Here is a 24608-nt window from a genome sequence, read left to right as displayed (position 1 = left end):
GCTCAAGGGGCATCAAAGTCCAGTGTGGCTGCAAAATGAAAGGTGAGATGGCGTGAATTAAAACCTTGCAGGGCCATCATGGCTAAGGCCAGGCTGGATAAGAGCAATAGGGAGCCACAGCGCTGTTTGAAGCAGGGAAAACATGACTGATTTTTAGATTTGCCTTTCAAAAGGATCCCCCTGTCTGGATTGTGGTGGAGGGTTTGTAAAGACTCAAGTTCCGATTTCCAGCTCCCCAGAGAGTGAATCTGATTGGACAGTTTTGATCATGTGTCTACCCTGGTCCATTCACATAACAGGAGGCTGAGGTCACATGGCAGGAACATGGCCGCTGAGGATTCACCTGGAGGGGAGTTTTCAAAACAGATGAATTCTCCAGTATACCCCAACTAATGCATCAATTCACAAGGCACCATCACATCCAAAGGATAACACTGTCCCCTATATATTCCCAGATTCCTTTAGAAGAGGAAGCATCTGGGGAGGAAAAAAAGCAAAGAATTTTGGGAAAGACACTTGGCCAAATACAGGAGGTTAAGCCATTTGTGTGTACGTAGGCAGATGGCTTAACCTCCTATACATCCTCCTCTGTAAAATGAGAGATAATCTTGACAGGCACTGTGTCCAAGGCTGGTATACCATGCTCTCAATTAGTCCCAAGAGGTAGCAGTTATTGTTCCTATTTTATAGATGTAGAAATGAAGGTTGAGCATACTTTAAATCACGAATAACTCAATCTAAAGTTTACATACTTTTAATCATCCTTCCAAATCTTATAGCCCTCCACATCAAATGAGTAATTATCATTATCATTCCTAACAGAAATAATAGCAGTGTCCAATTAATAATAATATAATCATTGCTGATAGCTAAGATGTATAGTCCATTATTTTCCAGGCACTGTTCCACACACTTTATAGATATATATTCATTCATATAACTTTCATAACAATCTAATATCTAAATAGTGTTATTATCCCCACATTATGGAAGACTAACTGAGGCACTGAGAAGTTAAGTCATTTGAGCAGGTTACTCAACAAGCTGCTAGCAGAGCCTTTAACTTGAACCTCAGCAGATTGGCCTCAAAGTCCAGATGGTTAAACACTATGCTGTCTTATTCTCTCTCTTTTTCTTCTCCACAGCTCTTTCTCAAAACAAACACACACAAACAAAAAAAGGAAAAATCTCCTATGGGTATTATGCCTGAAATTCATGAATTCTTCATTTTATTAAATGAAGCACGAGGGAACACCCATTCTATGCACAACTTCTATGTCGGTGCTACTGTTGTTCCCATTTTATTGATAAGGAAACTGAGGCTCAGAGACATAAATTAGTTGTTTAAGACAGCAGATTGCAACTGGAGAAATCATGATTCAAATCCAAGTCTGTTTAATCTCAGAGCGTTTGCTATTAGGATATGAAAACAACGTCTTATCATCCTGTCTCCGCTGGTTCCATTTCAGTGCTTCTTGGATGAACTTTAGGACCCTTGTAAAATAATAAGGTGAAAGACTGATATGGCAAAAAGGACCTAATATTCCTTATGACAACTCTAACTTCATAACACCCATACAGACCAGACTGTGTCCCATTTAAAAAAAAAAAAAGTCACAACGAGGGATTGTGCTCCGGTATTTTCTGCTCCAGTTATAATCTCTGGCATGGAAATGAGTTATTTAGATGGTTAGTAACTGACAGTCCCCATAAATTGCAAAAGAAGGCTCAGCAAGGGGACAGGTGACAGTATTTTGCTCTGTGTCATACCATGTCTGTCTCTCAGGTTAGAATCCCTCCCTGAAGTTCCATGTACCAAGAGGCCATGAATTATACATGTACTTCTGAAGTTTGACAAAAGTTCTCCCACCTATTAAATTGCCAGGTTCCCAAGTCTAACATAAATCTAATCCAAATACACTTAGGAAAATATTGTGCCATTTGTTCTCCCATTATTGTGACTTTTGCTATGTTGTATTATGTATTCAAAGTGCTGAGAGAGCTTCTGCTTACTGTACATTCACCTGGAGATTACAAACCAGTCAAATGAGTCTGTAACAGGCTCAGAGGTATTAGAACTCCAGAAAACATGGGCCTAATCTTTCCATCCCATCACTCAGGAGGCAGACCCTTTACTGCCCTGGAACCAACCAGCAGAAAAAAAAGACAGGACCTGCAGTGTAGAAGCCAGACTTCCAAATAAAATTCCAAGACAGAATGCTGTGGCCATCTCCCAAACCCTTCACTGGCTTGCTAAGGAAAGCACCCTAGGTTATCTGTGATGTAGCTTCTTCCTCTCTGTACAATGTGCTCAGCCCCAACACATACTCTTTTCCAGCCATTTCAGATATCAGCAGATCTTTGGCATGCTCATTCTCAACAATGCTGTTATCAATTATTCATGAATGACGCTGAGGTCCTTGTATTGATTAGGATTGTTTTTTCAGTTTCAAGTAAAAGAGCCATAACTCTAACTAGGAAGCAAAAAGAAGAGATTGTTAGGCTATGCAATTAGGAAGTTCAGGGATATTGAAAGCTTCAGGTGTGGCTGGATCTTGAGGTTCAAATCACATCACCAGGACTGGGATGCTTACCATCCCTCAGCTCTGCTTTCTTCTGTGCTGGTGACACGTTGGGTAAGCTGTCTCCTTAGATTGACAAGAAGGCCCCTGGTAGCCTCACATCCTATCACTTCAGCCAAGCCAGAGTAAAGGTGGCGCCTCTTTTTAAAAATAATACTTGAAAGCTGTATTAGGCATTCTTGCATTGCTACAAAGAACTACCCGAGACTGGGTAATTTATGAAGAAAAGAGGTTTAATTGACTCACGGTTCCAAAGGCTATACAGGATGCATGGCTAGGGAGGCCTCAGGAAACTTAGAATCCTGGTGGAAGGAAAGAGGAAGCAGGCACATCTTTGCAGAGCAGAGCAGGAGATGGAGAGTTAATGGGGAAGTGCTACACACTTTCGAACAATGAGATCTCACGAGAACTCACTCACTATCATAAGAACAGCAGGGGGACATCTGCCCCCATTATCCAATCACCTCCCACCAGGCCCCTCCTCCAACACTGCAGATTACAATTCAACATGAGATTTGAGTGGCGACTCAGAGCCAAACCATATCAAAAGCTTCAGGTACTTTTTTAAAAATTTGCATTAAAAAAATCAGAATATTACACATTAATATCCTAGTTGAGAGTATCTCTAGAAAAGTTCATTATCTGGCAATGTTGGAACTTCACTGGTAAATGGTAACTGTATTAGTCTGTTTTTACACTGCTGATAAAGACATTACCAGAGACATTACCAGAGGCAATTTACAAAAGAAAGAGGTTTAATGGACTCAGAGTTCCACGTGGCTGGGGAGGCCTCACAATCATGGCAGAAGGTGAAAGGCACATCTCACATGGTGGCAGATGAGAGAAGAATGAGAGCCAAGTGAAAGGGGTTTCCCTTTATAAAAGCATCAGATCTCATGAGACGTATTCACTACCATGAGAACAGTATGGGGGAAACTACTCCCATGATTCAATTATCTCCCACTGGGTCCCTCCCACAAGACAAGGGAATTATGGGAGCTGCAATTCAAGATGAGATTGGGGCGGGGACACAGTCAAACCATATCAGCAACCATGTATTAGTTGTTCAGAAGGGGGCCTCCTTGGCACAGGGTATGGACTCTCCCACTAATGAACTATCCCACCCACACTTCATTGTCTCCCAGACTCTGGAGCCAGGCATCAGTTTTCATTTGTCATCATACTGTCATTGCTGTTTTTGTTTCAGAAGAGAATATCCTTGTGGCCGCATCTTTTTAAAAAGAGGATCAGTTAACAAACTCCGAGAGCTGTGTTTTCTTGCATCTGTTCCACGTTAGTCATATATTAATATATTGCCTACCTGGATTCTGAGGGTGTGGAGGTTTGAGACTCCACAGAAATGTTGTTACTCTGATGGTGTTATAGGTAAGGAAAGCTAGCTTTGCCTAGAGAACCAGGGTCTAGAATGGACAAAGCAATGCAGGAAAAATGAAACCCCTGATGAACATCCACCCACAAATTGAATATTCCACCTCCCCTCACCCAAAACTAAGTCCCCCATCCGACATGTGGTCTACAGCTAAATTGATGGTTCTTGGTGATTATCCAAAGGCAGGTGTAGAAAACACATTTCTCATTTTTCAAATGAGTTATTTCCTTATCTTCCTGAGAAAGACAGAATGTAACCTCCAACTATTTTAAGAAAGCAACACTGTAGGTAGCAACTGTGCTTTCTACAAGGGAAATTCCTTTCTGGGATCAGAATGATTCACTAAGGGTTTTTTGCTTGGGACTAGCAAAATAATTAATTAATTAAAATAATTCTATATTTCTGTCTTTTATATACATTGCAATGCACTGAACAAGGACTTGGATCCATAATAGGAACCTAATGTGGTTTTATCAAATTATTGTTTCCTTGGATTTCTCCATGATCCTAGATCTTGATAGGTTCTTTATTTGGCACAGAGGCCACTGTTGTTAACCCCTTTATGACAGAGAGAAAGATGAGTATTATTTCTCCACTTTTGAATCAGACAAAATTGGTTCTGGAGAAGTTCAATGACACACCTGCGTGCTCCTGGACAGGTCAGAACAGAGTGACCACATGACCTTTCCACTGTCTCCTGGGAGAGGGGAAACCACGGGACTTCTGATCTGAGGCGGCACCACGTTGGACCCCCTCCCTTCAGTATTTAACTATAATTAGTGAGAACTACCCATATGGCGAGTCTTCTAGGGCCAGATGGGCGGCTGTCAGGCGGCACATGATCTTTGCTTCATTTTGAAGGAGATGTGAGTAATTCTGGGGCTATTAATCCAACAAAGGCTATATTTATCTTCATTCTTTGGTTGATAATACATCTCCATTTCTTCTGTAGGCACCAAGGGGTACAAGGCAGAAGCACCAAGATAGTCCTGCCCAGGGCCTAAGGAACCAGGATGCCTTCACTCTGCGATTCGTACTTGAGTCTCTGATCCCCTCCAAAATGGGCTTGGCCACCCTCAAAGACACAGAGTATTAAAGGCTCTACGGCTCATGGGATGTCAGAGCCTGAGAGGTTGTCCAGGCAGTTTGACAGATGAGGAGACTGAGGCTCACTCAGGGAAGGTGTGTGACTGGTTCATCAAAACAATTTAAGGATGGAGCTGAATGACAGTTGCATGACCTGTCTCTGGTTTTATGTAGGGAGCAGGAATGTCCCAAAAGAGAATTTTGCATCTTCTAAGACAGCATATTCCTTTTCATTCTCAATTGATGAAAAGTTATATGGGCACCTTACTTTAAGGGACTATAGTCACCTTTAAAGGGGGATAGGGGATAGATATTGAAAGCATATTTACGATGGAAGCGGAACTAGAAAAGCCATTGGGATTCAAGATAGTGTTAGAAACAACCTACTCCATCCATCTCTCTCTACCTCTGCAAACTTTCTCCCTAATGATGGCTCTGCATCTGTCACCTCTCAACTCCATTATCCACTGTCTCTCACTGAACTAATCCTCATCTTATTTTATGGGGCACATCCAGAGAAAGCCAGGCTGACTGGGCCTGCAGATAGGCCTCAAGTTAACTGGCCAGCCTCCTCTGGGTTAGATGACCTTATGGGTCTTTGGCCAGCCAATGGATGAACAACAGACAGACCCCTAATCCAACCAGAGGTGTCCCCCATGGGACTAATTCGGGAATTGGCTTTGCACACAGACAAAATTCAAAGGAGGAAGGAAGCATGAAAAGTTACCAGAACCGAAGGTAGGAGTTACCTGGTGTCTAGAATATATAGGTTCCTAGCACGTCAACTGGAAGTGGAGTGCCCTGTTCCAGGAGGCATGGGTGGGTAACATTTGCTGAGCATTCATGTGGCAGGATCCCTGGTAAACATTGTATAATCATGACCCTATTTAGCTCAATTTGTAATGGGCAAATAAGAATTTATGTTAATTCATTTATTTTTTATTTTTATTTTATTTTTTTGAGATGGAGTCTCGCTCTGTCACCCAGGCTGGAGTGCAGTGGTGTGATCTCGGCTCACTGCAACCTCCGCCTCCTAGTTTCAAGCAACTCTCCTGCCTCAGCCTCCCAAGTAGCTGGGACTGCAGGTGCATGCCACCATGCCTGTATAATTTTTTGTATTTTTAGTAGAGACGGGGTTTCACCATGTTAGCCAGGATGGCCTCGATCTCCTGACCTTGTGATCCTCCCGCCTCAGCCTCCCAAAGTGTTGGGATTACGGGTGTGAGTCAACATGCCTGGCCTTCGTTCATTTATTCTTCACAATAATCCAAGAGCTAGGGACTCCCACTTGCCCACATTTTACAGAGAAGAGTAAAGCTCAGAAAGAGAAGAACTCTCTGCTAGCAGGACTCTAATTTCAAATCAAGAGCAGGTTGCTGTTTCTTCTCATCGTCAACCACATGTGTTCACGAGGACGGCTTGTGTCCAGCACTTGCTCAAACTCCAGACATCTGCACCAATAACCACTAAGAGGTACGTTCTCCTCATTAGAAGTGGTAGCAGTGAGAAAATCCCAGAAAGGAGGAAACCAAACACAGATTTTTTCAAGTAATGATGATTGTCTGCCACCAGTGAGGAGAGAAAAGGGATCTGATTTCTATTCTTGATATGAAATGAGACAGCATCAGTCTCAAAGTCCAAAGATCACCAAATCTCAGTTTCCTCATTTGAAAACTAGGGACATGGGCATGGATGGGGAAGTCAAATTGAATAAGATTCATGTGAAAACAAGGAAACACAATGAAAATGTTGATCCTTTTAGCTTCCGTGGCTGTAATTACAGCAGAGACAGTCTGGAGCTAGATGAAGCAACCTTTCCTGAGAGCAAGGTCTTTGCTATCCTTTGTAACAAGGTTGTGAAGTTTTAACGAGAAAGCATAAAGCAGAAATTATATCAGCAAAAAAGCGGGGCACTGGAGAACTTCCCCTCCCCAGCATCATCCCTTTTTGCTGCTAAGGGTTGGATGGTTGCCTTAAAACAGGGTAGTTTACGTACCAGGTATTTATGCAACAGTTTTCCTTTTGTTTCTAATGGTTTTTAGGACACCTCTACTGATCTCCCTCATTCAAACCTTTTAGTGGGTGAATGGAACCTGGATCATTATCTCTGCAAAGTTAGACAATTTATCCCTCTGAAAACATGATGTGGCTCTTGGCTCCAGAAAGTCTGAGATTGTTGGAAAATGTCCAGAGGACCCATTCACCCTGGATGCCGTGAAATATGCATGAGACCGAAACAGACAGACACGAAAGCCTCCTTGCCTCCTGGATATTGGGAGGACGGTGTCTGGGATCCATATACATCTCGGTCAAATGTACACAGAAGGACGAGCTTGAATCCTATCAATGATACCACTAGTGTGATACCATGTACCCAAACTACCCTTTACCCAAACCAGCTTCCTCTGCTTCACATTGCCTGAAGAATCAGAAGAGGCTTTGATTGCAGCTGGAAGGGCTCCAGGACCAAAATTGTCCTCCCATGTCCCTGACTGTGGCCTTGTTTTCCTTCCCTTGAAAGAGAGAAGATGGGGTGTTTGACCCTTGTATGAATGTTCCAGTTGCATCCATGCACTGATGACTTCAACCCGGTTCAAGGTGCAAAAGCTGCCCTGGAGAGAACCATTCCCTTTGCCCCTTCTCCAGCTCTCCTGGGCCTCTGACTTCGACAGGCACTGCAGAGGACCCCTTGCTGAGAGAAGAAGTCTTGAAGGGCTTAATATTTTTAAAAGACAAAAACAGACTTCAAAAGAGGAATCAAAAGAGGACAGACCAGCTCCTGCAGCAGCTTAGCATACATCAGGCAGACCCTGGAGTTGCTGGCAGCTGTACCACGGGGCCATGTAGTACCTCTGACCCCAGATGGATGGGGGAGGCATGAGTAACATCAGGACAGAGTGCATGGACACTCAAAGGCAAATACATGATTATTTTATTGTGCCCTTAATAATTCTCCCACATGAGGCTCCTGAGAGTTCTCCTGGGGTCACGCCCTGTTGAATTTTTTTTTTTTTTAATTTCCCAGTTATTCTTCTCTCTCTGGGGAAACCAGTGATTCTGGAGTCTCTGGGGGGATCAGAGGTCCTGTCTGAACAGTGCTGCTTCCTTGCTGTGCTGATGGAAGGATCTTTGTCCTTGTTTGGGAAAAAGCATCCTTTTAAACCCAAATTGAAGCTTCTTTTGGAACACAAATGGATATGTGAGGTGGGATGGGGCCTCCGCTAGCCAATTGGAGTTATTGAGTCATTTTCGGCTGATGATCTCTCTCACTCTCAGTGTTTTCTTGGCCCTGTGGTCTCTTCCCTGCCCTTTCAATATTTCTCCAACAAAAAAAATGGCGATTACTCTATCAAGAGACAGATGGGTCCACCCAGTCTTTCATGGGCCTGGTAAGGGTGCTTCATGACTTCCGAAAGGTTAAGACATTGGGTGACCAACTTGTCTTGATTTCCTGGTTCTAGCACTGAAAGTCTCACATCTTGAGAACTTCTCAGTTCCCGGCAAACCAGGACAATTTGTCATCCCAGAGATTTCTCCCTGCCTCTTCCAACAGACCTGTCTTCTCCTGTGTACCAGCAGACGGCCTCTCTTTGTTTTGTTTTTGCTTTTTTTTTTTCCTGGTGTCACATTTTCTGCTTGAGATCTATCTCAAGTCATTTCTCTTGACTTCTGATCCCTCCTTATTTTACCTAAATATCACTATCTAATTTCTAACCCAGCCGGGTTACTATGAGAGACCACTGGTCCAGGACCAAAGAGCACTTTCTGAACGGTATCCGGAAGGAGAAACAGAACATGAAATCTGCCTAATGTGCACTGAGCACTGTGCCAGATACTGAACACATACCATGCAATCATCCCAACATGGGGCAAGTATTGTTATGGTTTCCACTTTCCAGATAGGAAACCAAGGACTAGAGCGCTTAAGTGACTCATCAGAAGTCAAACTGCAAACAAATGGTGACATTGGAATCAGAGTCCAGATCTTATCTGGAAAGGAGAAGTCATCCTTGAAGAGAAGTTTGGAATTACAGACAAGAAATTTTCCAAAACGTTGAAGCCAATTCGGAGGGAAAGTTTGTGATGGAGGAGAGCAGATGAAGTAGCAACGTGGGAACACTGAAATATATGCATTCTTCTTTAAAAACAATTAACACACTTTATGGAACTTAAGTCATTTTGTAAGATTTGAAACACAAAAATGTATTATGTATAATGTGATTTGCTCATAAAATTATCATGTTTTGTGTATTTAAAGACGTGAGATCATAGAAAGAAGAGGAGTTTGGATAAATAGCTTTTTTTTTTTTTTTAAAGAAAAAAATCATATTAAAGAGGAGTTTTTAAAATTTTTTCATCAGATGTTCACAATTCTATTTGCAGCCATTAACTTTTCTTGTCCTCTGTTAACCTTCAGGAACCCCCAAAACTGATCCCCCAGGGCTCCCCCACCTGCCCAGGAGATCAACTCTCAGCATCACTGTCTATCCCCATGCCCTCTGTATTCCCTCTTTTTTTCTATTTATGGGACACTCCTTTGGTCTGGTACCCTTGTTATGTCTGGTCCATGCTTAAGTCCCAGCCTTTTATCCACCTCCCTACTCAATATCTATTACTTGGTTCTGACTCTTCATAATTACCTGCTTACAGAGTAGTTAGCATCTGTGGTTATTTAAGGTGGCAACTGGCCATCTCACTTAGCTAAGCTCTGAGATAGGCTGGGTGCTAGGAACACAGGGCTACCTCTTTAAGACTTTTAGAGGGATGAGGCCAGGGAGAACCTCTCTTACACCTGTACATCTGGCAGCTACAGCGATACATTAGAGTTCCTGGCTTCATGAGTGGAGTATGGGTTAGATATCATTCCCAGCTGGCCTTTTGGTCAAGTGCCCATCCCTGCTGGTTCCCAGTGAGGTCAAGGTCTTCAAAGGCCCTTCAGAGGAGTTTGGCCCAAAGACTGAAATTAACTTTGACACCCTCAACAAGGGTTGCTTAAATTGTGGTGCATCTATAAAATGGAATACTATGCAGCCATTAGAATATCAAGATAGAGCTATGTCTACTAAACACTGTGCTATCTAAAGCAAACAGTGAGGAAAGCAAAATAAAAAGAGTGTGCAAGTATGCACCATTAATACACAAAAGAAAGTAGAAATGGGATGATAGATGCCTATTTGCTTGTACATTCACAGAATATCTCTGGAAAGTTATCCCAGAAACTATAACAGTTGACCTGGGGGCACTAACAATGAAGAAGAGGAGGGACTTAATTTTCACTGGATATCCTTTTATAGGACCTATTTTTAAATCATTTGCAGGTATTATCTTGTTATAGTTAGTTAACAAGATAACTAAATATACAAATATATACATGAAAATCTAAAAGCACTTTGACACATGGCATGCATTTGATAAGTATGCTACACATTAATTAAATGAAAAAAGTCCTGGTTGATCAAGTCACCCACTGCACAAAGGACAGCATGCACATAGTTGAGTGTACTGGAGATACCTGTTTGTCTCCGAGAACAGAAAGTCAGTGAACTTGCTGCCTATCTGAATGGGCCACTGGAAGGCCCCCTTGGCCACGTAGTCACTCCCACAACGAACATTAACTGATGGCAGCTGATGTTTCTGTCCAGCGCAGAGATGGACACTGTGCTGCAGAGATAAGTAAGATGTGGCTGATCCACCTGGATCTCACAATCGGTCGGGGAGGCAGACACTTGATATGTTTCCTGCAATACAATGTAATAAATGCTCAAGCCAAAGATACTGGGGGATGATTTATTGGAGATCTAAGGAACTGCGTGATTTCAGAGCTAAAAGTACCCTTAAGAACCATCTAGTTCTAGTTCTTCATGAAAAGTCAAGAAACTGAACCTGAACAAACAACCCCAAATATCTTCCCAGGACATAACAATAAGCTATCATTTAGCTCAAGGTCTGTGGGTTGGCTGGGGGTGGGCTAGGGATTCATTGGCATGGCTCTGCCCTTCTCCTGTTCTTTTCATCCAGCAGGTTGTCCTGGGCATGTTATTCTCCTGGCATGGAGGAGATGCAAGAGGGCAAAGGGAAACTCACAGGCCTGGGAAGGAGTAGTCTTGGGATTTTACATAACCTCAGCTCCTTCTGTTGCCTAAAGAGTCACATAGCTGAACTCACATTAGAGGAGTGGGAAGAAAATGAAAAGTCAACAAGGAAAATGATGTGGCTGGAGGGACGGGTGAAGAATTAGGATCAACAGAGCAACCTAGCACATGGATTTTATTCCATATCCTTAACCCAGTGAGGCAGTGTCATTGTCTGAGGTAAATACCCAGGGTTCATCGTCTGGCGCCAAGAAGATGAGATTGCCAATACACACAAGCAGACAAGGAGTGAGTTTAGGAGTGGAGGTTTAATAGACAGAAGAAAGAGAAAGGAGAACAGCTCTCTTGCTTGCAAGAAAGAGGGATGCCGGGAAGGAAAAACCAGCAGATTGCTCCAGATTTGACAGACAGGCTTGAGGAGGCTGTGTGTGATTTACCTAGCGGCCAGGGAAGGCTGGTCGCCCCACTCCAATCTTATTATGCAAATGGGGTCTTTGCCTGGCCAGCGTCAGGTTGTCTTCTCCTTACTGTACACGTGGTTCAGCAAAAAGAATGGAAGATGGAGGCGCCATTTTGAACATACCTAGTCCCAGGTAGACTTTTGCTACTGGCACAAATGCCCACATTCAACTGTGCAAGCTTCCAGCTCGCTTGCCTGTGTCTGCAGCTGAATTTTACAAGATGCTCTTTGTTAGGGGGAAAAAAAAAGATTTGGGGGCTGCTTTTCATTAAGAGGAAAACCTTACTGAGGACTCCTATATCCTCACTATCTGCCTAAATAATTTCTTCTTCACTCCTATATCACCAGTACAGTAGGCTGCCTCTTATGAAAAATGTTGCTAGGCCAGGTGTGGTGGCTCACACCTGTAATCCCAGCACTTTGGGAAGCTGAGGCAGGTGGATCACCCAAGACAGGAGTTTGAGACCAGCCTGGCCAACATGGCAAAAACCACGTCTCTAATAAAATACAATGTGTGTGTGTGTGTGTGTATATGCCAGTCGTGGTGGTGGGCACCTGTAATTCCAGCTACTCAGAAGGGTGAGGCAGGAGAATCACTTGAACCCAGGAGGCAGAGGTGGCAGTGAGCCAAGATCGCACCACTGCATTCCAGCCTGAGTGACAAGAGTAAAATTCCTAACAACAAAAAAAAAATAAGTAAAGAAAAAGAAAAAGAAAAATGTTGCTCACATGGGGAGGTCCGAACACCCTGGTGGGTAGGGGAATCTGCAGACCTTGCACTTGTAATCACACTGGTTTGTCATCCGGGGCGGAAACAGGCTCTTACTAGAAAATACTCTTACTAGAGAGCTGGCATTTAGGAGCTGATCTTTTCTTCCCTTTCTAATCTACTCCAGTCTGCCTAAGATTCTGTAGAAGTGCACAGGGGCTAGAAGAAGTGATGGTGAGAGGCCCCTGCTCGAGGCCGAGTTTGAAATTAAGTGTTTATAGCCAGGTGCGGTGGCTCACACCTGTAATCCCAGCATTTTGGGAGGCCAAGGTGGGTGGATCATCTAAGGTCAAGAGTTCGAGACCAGCCTGACCAATATGGTGAAACTCCATCTCCACTAAAAATACAAAAATTAACTGGCCAGGCATGTTCAGTGTGTCCTGGAGGCAAGACTTTTAAAAATTGGAAAACACAATGACAAGAACTGAAATAACTAGTATCACACTGTTCAGCACCTAAACTGTGTGAGCCAGGGGAAGGGAAAATATATGTATTTAGGGGAGAGGAAGTGGCAGTTGCTCTCCCTTTGCATACATTTCAAAAACAGATTTTTTGCCCTTTTTTTGTGCAAAGCTAATAAATGCACATGATGTTTTTATGAGTATGATGAAAGATTTTAGGTGAAAGATTTCATTTTATGATGATGAAGGTATTAAAGTGCAACCTTGGCCAGGCATGGTGGCTCACACCTATAATCCCAGCACTTTGGGAGGCCGAAGCAGGTGGATCACTCCAGGTCAGGAGTTCAAGACCAGCCTGGCCAACATGGAGAAACCCTGTCTCTACTAAAAAAATACAAAAATCAGCTGGGCGTGGTGGCGAGGGCTTGTAATCCCAACTACTTAGGAGGCTGAGGCATGAGAATCGCTTGAACTCAGGAGGTGGAGGTTTCAGTGAGTAGAGATCGTGCCACTGCACTACTGCCTGGGCAACAAAGCAAGACTCTGTCTCAGGAAAAAACAAACAAACAAAAAAAAAATACAATCTTGAGGCTCAAAATATAGCTCTTGAGGCAAGAGCTATGCCTTTTCTTTTTTGAGACAGAGTCTTGCTCTTTCACCCAGGCTAGAGTGCAGTGGCTCGATCTCAGCTCACTGCAACCTCTGCTTCCTGGGTTCAAGTGATTCTCCCGCCTAAGTCTCCTGAGTAGCTGGGATTACAGGTGTGCACCAACACGGCCAGCTAATTTATGTATTTTTAGTAGAGATGGGGTTTCACCATATTGGTCAGGCTGGTCTCGAACTCTTGACCACAGGTGATCCCCCCACCTCGGCCTCCCAAAATGCTGGGATTACAGGTGTGAGCCACCGCACCTGGCTATGCCTTTTCATGAGCTTGCTAACCTACTAACTAAAAAGTACAGGGTCCACCCCCAACAGTCCCCACTCATGCCAGGTCGTGCCCCTCGGCTCCCTTCCTCCCAGGCAAGGACCTGCTTGCACCTCTAGTGCAGTGGGCAGGGAGAAAGGCTGGTAGCACTCTGGCTTAGTGCATTAGGAAAAGTAACCAGGAATGCGACTTTCACACAGAGTAATCATGTTCAGTGTGCCCTGGAGGCAAGACTTTTAAAAATTGGTAAACACAATGACAAGAACTGAAATAACTAGCATCACACTGTTCAACACCTAAATTGTGTACATTATTGCTGGCAAAGAAGCAAATTCGGCCAGTGGGTGTTGAGGAGGTTGTGTTCAGGATAACTGGATTGCAAAGACATTCTGAAATGATTCACTGAGTTACTGATAACAAGGCACAGAGAGCAGAGAAACAAAAACAATAAAAATAGGTATCCATATATGGAACATGTATTATGTGCTGGGTATTTCAACCATATCACTTTTCACACCATCGGAATACATTAGGAACAGGCACATGACCTAGCATCAGTCATTCAGTATCTTTCCTGGGACTTTGACTTTTTTTTTTTTTTTTTTTTTTGACAGAGCCTTGCTTTATCACCCAGGCTGGAGTGCAATGGCGAAATCTCGGCTCACTGCAACATCTGCCTCCCGCATTCAAGCAATTCTCCTGCCTCAGCCTCCCCAGTAGCTGGGATTACAGGCATGTGCCACCATGCCTGGCCAATTTTGTATTTTTAGTAGAGGCGGGGTTTCGCCATGTTGGCCAGGCTGGTCTCGAACTCCTGGCCTCAAGTGATCCACCTGCCTCATCCTTCCAAAGTGCTGGGATTACAGGCATGAGCCACCACGCCCAACGGGGACTTTGACTCTTGAAAGAAGTGATGCAAGGAGAGTGGAAACCACTGAGCTTTATTTATTCCAGTGTTGGTGCCCAAGTGAGGTCACTATGATAGTTACTTTCATGTGTCAACTTATCTGTACTATGCAGCGCCCAAATATTGTCAACATTATTCTTAGTGGGCCCATGAGGACGCTTCTAGATATGATTAAAATTTGAATGGGTAGACTGAGTAAAACAGATTGTCTTCCCTACTGTGGGTGGGCCTGAACAGAGGAAAGGCAGGGTAAGAGAGAATTTTATCTCTCTGTCTGATTATTTTAAGCCGGGACATTTCTCTCTTTCTGCATTTGGACTGCATCTTTTTTTTTCAAATTGTACTTTGAGTTCTGGGATACATGTGCAGAACGTACAGGTTTGTTACATAGGTATACATGTGCCATGGTGGTTTGCTGCACCCATCAACCCGTCATCTAGGTTTCAAGCCCCTCATGCATTAGGTATTTGTCCTAATGCTCTCCCTCACCTATACCACCCCCCGCCCCCACCCACCGACAGGCTTCAGTATGTGATGTTCCCCTCCCTGGGTCCATGTGTTCTCATTGTTTAACTCCCACTTATGAGTGAGAACATGCAGTGTTTTGTTTTCTGTTCCCGGGTTATTTTGCTGAGAATGATGGTTTCCAGCCTCATCCACATCCCTGCAAAGGACATGAACTCATTCTTTTTATGGCTGCATAGTGTTCCATAGTGTAAGGACTGCATCTTAGATTATCAACTCTCCTTGTCCTCATCGTTTTGGACTCAAACTGAAACTAGATCACTGGCTGTCCCGGATGTCCCTCCTGCAGATGGCAGGTTGTGCAACTTCTCAGTTGGCGTAATTGCATGAACCAATTTCTGTAGTATGTATAAATACATGCTCTAACCCCAAAATATAATATTCTAAGGCCCTCAACCAACTAAACAGACACCATCTTGGCCAAAGGAATCCTAAAGAAACCGGAAGAACTAGCTCAGGCCATGATGGGAAAGCAAGGTTAGACATGTCTCATAATACCCTCCTCCCTTTGGAGTTTAGGCACAACCGGCCAGTGTTAACATGAAAAGAGAGATCTTAAGACTGACAAAACAAGCCACTTGTAGCAATATGTTACCAAATTGCAATCTGACTCTGCCATGACATGACACACGACAGGTAGCAGGTGAAGCATTTTACCTCAAAATATATTTATTTGACATATTTTGAAATGGCTCTGCAAAGCCATCTCTTGTGGGGGAAAATTTGCATTCTGTAGAGAACCTGCTTCCCTTACTGGGTCTTTTCCAGAGAGTCTGACACCTTTTAAGCTCTGATAAGGGACCTTTACCATCTATTCTCTCTGATGTCTGCTATGCAAAGGCTTCATTTACATGATAAGAACCTTGGCTTCCCCAACCCCGTTATCTAAACTCAAGCGTTTCTTTATGCTGAATTCAACTCTTCAGGCAGAGTTTTAACTCTTGTGACAATATCCAATCGGACAAACTTTGAATGCACCTATGACCTGGAAGTCCCCGTTTTGAGAAGTCCTGCTTTCCAAGGCTGAACCAATGTATATCTTCCATGTACTGATTTATGTCTTTGCCTGTAACTTCTGTCTCCCCAAAATATAGAAAACCAAGCTGTAATCCAATCTCCTCAGGCATATGTTCTCAGAACCTCCTGAGGCTGTGTCACGGGCTATGGTCCTTAACCTTGACAACATAAAACTCTGAATTGATTCAGATACTGCCTCAGATACTTTTTGGTTTACAATTCTATTGGTTCTATTTCTCTGGAGAACCCTGATTCACATAATCATCAAGAGGTTTGCGCTACCAAGGCCATTTGAGGATACCTAGATATTTTGCACTGTTTTCTCCCTGCCACCCTGGAAGCAACTCTTTATTTTCATAATTAATTCCTTGACTTAAGCAATGCAGAACCAGATTCTGTTGCTTGTAACCAAAGAAGCATAGCTAATGATATAACCCTAGTAGATGGGTTAAAACTATTACCCTTTAAAGGTTAAAAGAAACCAACCAACCAACCAACCAAACAAAAACCCTGCAGTTCATAGACGTGAAATTACTTAACTAATATTACATAGCAAATGAGTGGTAGAGCTAGGATTTGAACCACTCGGCCTAAATCTAGAGCTTGTGCTCTTTCGCCATTTTTCTTTGTGGTTGCCAATCAGAAAGTGGCAGAATAGAAGCTGGAAACTGGGCCTGGATCCTGGAGGTAACTATTTACCAACTCTTGAGTTGCAGAAACTCCCAGAGCTAGGTCCTGGCTCAGCCTAGAGCAAAGACATTGCTAAGGGGTCACCAAAGGGTGATCAAGTCTGATTCAGAGCTGCATTCATCCATTTTGCGTTCTATAAAGGAATACCTGAGGCTGGGTAATTCATAAAGAAAAGGGGTTTATTTTGCCTTACAGTTCTGCAGACTGTACAAGAAGTGTGGTACGAGCATCTGCTTCTGATGGGTCCTTAGGAAGCTTGCAATCATTACAGAAGGCAAAGGGGGAGCAGATATATCCATGGCAAGAGAGGGAGCAAGAGAGAGAGGGAGAGGTGCCAGGTTCCTTTAAACACCCAGCTCTTACAGGAACTAATAGAGTGAAAACTCACGACCACAAGGACAGTCCCAAGTCATTCATGAGGAATCTGCCCCCATGACCCAAACACCTCCCACTAGACCCACCTCCAGCACTGGGGATTGACATGGTTAGGCTCTGTGTCCCCACCCAAATCTCATCTTGAATTGTAATCCCCAGGTGTCGAAGGAGAGACCTGGTGGGAAGGTGGTTGGATCTTGGAGGCAGTTTCCCCCATGCTGTTCTCATGACAGTGAATTCTCACAAGATCTGATGGTTTTATAAGGGGCTCTTCCCCCGCTTTGCTCGGCACTTCTTCCTGCCACCTTGTAAGGAAGTTGCCTTGCTTCCCTTTTGCCTTCCACCATGATTATACATTTCCTGAGGCCTCCCCAGGCATGAAGAACTGTGAACCAATTCAACCTCTTTTCTTTATAAATGACCCAGTCTCAAGCAGTTCTTTAATAGTAGTGTGAGGAAGGATTAATACAGGGATAATATTTTAATACGAGACTTGGAGAGGACAAACAGCCAAACATTCAAACTATATCGCATATCAATATGAGACTTGGAGGGGGACAAAAATCCAAACTATATTTAACCATGTCAAGCGCCAAACTTGTGGACTTCCTCTCAATGACTGAGGATTCTGTCACTTAAAGGACATGGGAGATAAAACGCATCTGTTGACTCAACTCCAGATACAAGCTTTGTGAGAGTGCATTGCACTCTGACCGCTGGCCATGAGACCAATCACAGTATTTCATTTCTAAAAGGATGTTTTGTGCAGATTGAATAATTATAAGGAGCACCAGCATTCACTGAACACCTATTTTGTACAAAGTACTATTTAAATGTTTTCCATAAGTTACCTCCTTTAATTGTCATAGCATTATCAACATTATCACCCCCATTTTTGAAAGAAGAAAGTCAAAGTTAACTAACATTGAGCTGGGGTTTGAACCTAAACAACCGGACTCTTAAGCAGACATTGCAGGAAGATTCTGGGACTCTGAGATTACTAATCTATCAGGAAATCTCTTCAGTATTCCTACTTCTTAAAATTGTGGTGCAGATACTGGACATGACATGAATTCAGACACAGTCTGGAAGCCTCTTAGATTGTATTGGGTGGTAATATCTCCCACAACCATAACGTGGGAGTTAAACAAGTTTACAGGCCAGGTTTGATCTAGAAGAAGAAGATTTCGCAAAGATTTTATAGCTTTAACATTACAATAATGTCTCAAGCTTCCCTCACCCCCACCCAATTTCATCTCTTCTCTAAACACAACTTTGCAACCACCCACATCCCCAGGATGGGATGGGGATGCAAGAGTAGGTGAGGGAAGCGCATCTGCAGAGACAGCTGTTGTTATTTCCTTTTTCTCTGGCCTGAGGTGCTTTGTTCCAGCCTTTTACTTTCCAAACAGGCCTTAACTAGGCTCCTTAGCAGCCCTGCTAACCTTCAAAACTCATACAGTCTGGGTTTCGTATGCACAAGAGAAGAAAACAGACCTTCCCCACTTATCCACCTACAGCCTTGTTTTCAGAGGGCTCTAACTGGCTCTGAGCCTGGAGCCATATTCAGCTAGCTGAATTAACTGCTGAGAGAGGAAAGGATGAGAAACCATTTTGCAGATGTCTGGCCACTCAGGGCCTTCCCGGCTCCAGAGGCCTTAGCAGCATTAGGGAAAGGCTGTAGATTTGAAGTTCAGTCTGTGCTCATTTCCAATTATTTTTTCCTATTATATCACTCTAGGAGCATTATTATTATTCTTCAACACTGACTGATTTGCTGATCTGGTTCACTGAACTCAGTTAAGGCACTCAGCTCCTTCAAGGCCATTTCCATATTTGTAAAATGGGGATAATAGACTACGTAGCTGGCAATATGATGATGAGAATTAAAGAAGAGAACAGTTGCAATGCATTTAATGTAATTAGTAAGACATATACAATATGTAGACATTGCAATATATAATCACAATTTTATTATGTCGTTTAGTGAGCACTTGTTGAGCACCTATTATATGTCAGGTATTGTGTTAGGTGCTTTAAAAAATATGTTGTTTAATGATCACAAATCCATAAGATGTAATTCCTATTATCCCCATTTCACAGTTAGTGAATTCAAAAAGGCTAAGTATTTGTTCAAAGATCACATTAGATATTAAGTGGCAGAGATTACTATTGAGATTATTACTATTATTGTCATTTGGAGTCCAATTATTTAACAATGGACAAATCCCATCTATATATTGCACACAGAGCCATACACTGACACACATGGAGATTATCAGACAGGCACACCTGAATACACAAGGAACAAGGAAACACATATAATATGCAACACATAAACTCATTTAGTTACAGAATTTCCCTCGGCCTTTACAATCAGTGTGTTCTTCCCTTAAGTGTTCAACTAATCTGATGGATTAATGTATGTAGGATGCTAATAATGGCCTTATTGCAATATCTTCCCAAGAGTGGCTGTATTTTAACAGATGACTTCTAGACACCACAATAAAAGCTGCCAGAATTATTTGCTCTTAAGGGAATTTCAGGCCTATGGCAGGAAGATAAAAGAGAGACTCCTAGAGAAAAATCATTCATTCATTCATTCGTTTATTGACATGCTATTGATCACCAGCTATGTGTTCTATGCTATAAAAGACTCTGGAGAGAAAGTCATACTGGGACATGATCTCTGACCTCACAGAGTCTGCTAGTGTAACATACCTTCCTATTGCCACCTACAGGATGGATGCATCTGGTCACGATATGGGAATTGTGGTTGCATTTAGAATCTTCATTGTGGATTTCCAGAATTATGGAGCTGTGCCATCCAATGTAGTAACCATTAGCCACATGGGCTATTTACATTTGAATTTAAATATATTAAAATTTAGATAAAGTCAAAAATTTAGTTCCTTGGTGGCACTGGCCACATTTCAACTCTCAATACCTTCAACTGGTTGACGGCTACCATGTTGGGAGTCAAAATGTTTACAGCACTGCAGACAGTTCCATTGAACAACACCAGACTAGCAGATCAAAGGATGAAGATAGTTTAGAGACATTGAGATTCTAACCTTCTTGTTGTATAAATGGTGACATGGAGATCTAGAGGGGGATGGCCACAGAATGGGTCCATATTTAGTCCAGGTGTTAAGTGGAAACTTTCAGTGCTTTTGCCAAATAATACCCTTGCCCCCCAACCCTCTCCCACCCAGCTTGTCGGTCTCCCTTCACAAGCCAAGGGTAAGAAGACATTGACTTCAGATTTGACATGGCTCTGCACGTTTCAAGGGTAAGACTTAATCTCTGGAAGAAGCTGTTGTCCAGAGGACACCCTGCTGTCTCTATAGGAGGCTGTATTCATCAGCAACTACAACAAACACAACAACAACAAAAACAAAACAGCACCTTTCCTTTATGTGTGGCTTTTGGTACAGTGCTAAGCACATGGCATGCATTATCTCCTTTAAGCCTCCCTAGCACCCAAAGAGTTTAACGTTATTATTACAGTTAAGGAAGCCACGGTTTAGAAAGGTGAGATAACTTGCCCAAGGTCATACACCTACAAAGAGAGAAACCTGAATTGGAAACTGGGTTGCTTGACCTCTGAGTCTATTGCTGTCTTGCCTACTTTTTTTTGTTTTTTGAGACAGAGTCTTGCTCTGTCACCCAGGCTGGAGTACAGTGGCGCACGATCTTGCCTCCCCGCAGCCTCTGTCTCCTGGGTTCAAACGATTCTCCTGCCTCAGCCTCCTGAGTAGCTGGGACTCAAGGCACGCACCACCATGCCCGGCTAATTTTTGTATTTTTAGTAGAGACGAGGTTTCACCATGTTGGCCAGGATGGTCTTGATCTCCTGACCTTGTGATCTGCCCACCTCGGCCTCCCAAAGTGCTGGGATTACGGGCGTGAGACACTGTGCCCGGCTGTTTTGCCTACTTTCTAACCTAACATTTCATTTTAAGGTTTCATCTTAACAGGCTAAGAAATGATTATAATTGTAGATTTTCCTCTTTCCTGGCCAGGCTTCAAATTCAAATATCAAAACAAACGTAATACCAAAGTTTAAATAAGAACCATCCCCGCTGGAAAAGCCACATGCGTTCCGTTCCTTGGCCTTGTTTTTTTTTTTTTTTTTTTTTACATCTCTGTGGACATCTCTGCACGGTACACCCTGGAGAGGCCCCTGTGGAACACAGAAGCTCAGGACGGTGCACCATGGATGGATAGGAAGGATTACATCAGATCCTGAGTAACCCCCCGGCTCCCCACGCACACTCCCATCCCAGGATGGCAGAGAGGGAGCAACAAAAGGGAGGAGGCTCACTTGAAGCTGGGTTCTTTCCAGCCACAGCCTTGGAAGTACCATTTCAAATCTATGTCAAGCAGGGTGGAAGAGTCAGCTTTATTCTTGTGCGATAAAGCATTATCATCTCTTATTCATGTAGGGTTTACCTGGTAGTGTCACTTGGACGACTAATGTATTTGTTTGACAGTTCTTCTGACGAGTCTCCTAGCGCAGGATAAATGTGGTAGGCTGAAATGATTTCTCACCAAGCAGTTGAGATCGTTTTGTAAAAATAAATGTGGTTGGCCAGGCATGGTGGCTCACACCTGTAATCCCAGCACTTTGGGTGGCCAAGGCAGGTGGATCACTTGCGGTTGGGAGTTCCAGACCAGCCTGGCCAACATGGTGAAACCCCATCTCTACTAAAAATACAAAAATTCGCCAGTGCCTGGTAGCATGCACCTGTAGTCCCAGCTACTCGGGAGGCTGTGGCAGGAGAATCACTTGAACCTGGACAATGGTAGTTGCAGTGGGCGGAGATCTCACCACTGCCCTCCATCCAGTCTGGGTGACAGAGTGAGACTCCGTCTTAAATACAATAAAATGAAATAAATAAAATAAAATAAAATAAAAGTGGTGAAATGAGTCCATGGGGACCACCTGAGTCCAAATGGAAGCATAAGACTGAGATGGTACACTTGGACCCACATGGTGGAGAGCTTTGAGCATCAGAGAAGGAATTCAGACTTGATTTAGAAAGCAATAAGGATACATGAAGTGTGCTTTGTTGTTTCTTTTGTTTTTAACCTAAGATTGCTATGATCCAGGTTTATTTGATCATTTTGCAGATATAAAGCACCTTCTATGTGTCAGGTATTCTTCTAGATCCTGAGAATGCAATGGTAAATGAGACAGACACAGCCAGTTTCTCATGGAGCTTACGTTGATCCGACATAGTGGTTCTCAACTGGGAGCAACATTGCACAACAAAGCACAATTAGAAATGTCTGGAGGGCCAGGCATGGTGGCTCATACCCGTAATCCCACCACTTTGGGAGGCGGAGGTGGGCAGATCACCTGAGGTCAGGAGTTTGAGACCTGCCTGGCCAATATGGTAAAACCCCATCTCTACTAAAAATACAAAATTAGCTGGGAGGGGTGGTGCACACCTGTGCTTCTGCTACTTGGTCAGGAGGCTGAGGCAGAAAAATCACTTGAACCCAGGAGGTGAAGGTTGCAGTGAGCAGAGATCGTGCCATTGCACTCCAGCCTGGGCCACCGAGAAAGCCTCCATCTCAAAAAGAAAAGAAAAATGTCCCGAGGTATTTTGGGTTTTTAAAACTAGAGGGAAGGGTATTTGCTACTGGCACCTAGAACTAGAGACTAGGGATGGGATGTTCTTAACATCCTACAATGCACGGGACAGCACTCCCCAACAAAGAACTGACAAAACGTCAATAGTATTGAGGTTGGGAAACCTAGTTTAGGATCTATTGTTTACAACTTAATAGGTTTTTGACCTATTAAGTCATAAATTCATGACCAGTTCGAGACCAGCCTGGCCAACATGGTGAAACCCCATCTCTACTAAAAATACAAAAATTCGCCAGTGCCTGGTAGCATGCACCTGTAGTCCCAGCTACTCGGGAGGCTGAGGCAGGAGAATCACTTAAAACTTGTCTCCTTGTATATAAAAATGAGACCTTGTCTCTTTGCATATAAAATTATAGACATTGCCACAGTGTTGGGCACACACTATGTACATAGTGGATCAAATAAAACAAGGCATTTGAAAGATGGCTTTGGAAATGATCCGTTTATATACCAGTGTCAGATATTATGTATTTTCAACAGAAAATTTGAGACCTGAGGGTGTTCACTTCCAAGTGGGAGCTCAAAACCAAACATGAGGCATTTCCAATTTTAGGGACTTTAGATACTTCTGGGAAAAAAAATTCATGCAGTTGTAGGTATCAGAAAGTTTCTGTGACAAAGAGCTATAACTTTCAAAGTTTGACACATGAAGGGATAGACGGTTGCCAACATTTATTAAGCACTTGCTGCATACATGGTGTGAGTCATCATCTCCTACATCCTCCCAGCTCTGTGAGGTGAGGCTGTAGTGAACTCCATTCTGCAGATGCGGGGACTGAGGTGTAGAGGGGTTAAGTTCCCAAGGTCACCCAGAGAGTAGGCAGAGCCAGCTGTGCGAGAAGGCAGTTTGAACCCAAAGTCTGCACTCTTTGCCTAAATTTCCTCTTAAGGAACTCTCTGCTGCGTGTGCACTTCCCCTGAGCATCCTCAGTGGGGTTGTCTGTCCTGAAATGTTGACTCTTGCATTTTGTGACATGACTTCAGGAAAATTAATCAGAATTGGCTAATGCAGATTCCTGCAAGTAGAGGTTTGAAGGCGTCTTGGCATCTAGACTCCTGGCGTTGCCCAGGTCCACTCTCTGTTCCATTCTGCAAGCTGCCCTTTTTCTCCCAACAAGCTCCCCATCTGCTTAGGCAGGCTATTGATAGTTTCTGCTGTTCTCAACCAGAGAGTTCTGAAAAGATTCAAGGAGGAAGTTCTGACCTCTGGGGCTCTACTGGCCTCTGGAGGCAGCTAGGGACTCCGTCTGGAACAGGCAAGCTGTAATGTGTGAAGCCTGAAGCTCAGCTGAGGAATGGGAGAGAAGGAACACAAAGATACCACAAGGCTTCCTGCCTTAAGTGCACAGAGAACAGGCGACTTGCAGGTTGCAAAAGGTGCATGGGCTTGCATCAGGCTGCCTAGGTTTAAATTTTGGCTCTCTCTTACCGACTGTTTAACTTTGAACAAGTTATCTAATGTCTCTGAATCATTTTCCTATTCTTGAAAGGGGTGTATATTCATGCCTGCTTTGTGGAGTCAATGGGAGCATCAAATGAGCTAACATTATATTGAATTACTCTTCAGAAACGTATTTACCACATTTTATCATCTCTGATGATAAAATTGGAATTGGAACGTGACTTACAGTTGAGGGTATATCCTAGATTATGGGATGGAGGGGTTTTTTCTTAGTGGTGCATGAAATAAAAGTGTAAGTTATTGATGTCATTTTAGATTCAGT

The sequence above is a fragment of the Macaca mulatta genome, chromosome 20 (assembly GCF_049350105.2).
Source record: "Macaca mulatta isolate MMU2019108-1 chromosome 20, T2T-MMU8v2.0, whole genome shotgun sequence".
In the NCBI taxonomy this organism is placed as follows: domain Eukaryota; kingdom Metazoa; phylum Chordata; class Mammalia; order Primates; family Cercopithecidae; genus Macaca; species Macaca mulatta.
The sequence above is the reverse complement of the archived record's forward strand: the minus strand, read 5'-3'. Positions refer to the sequence as shown.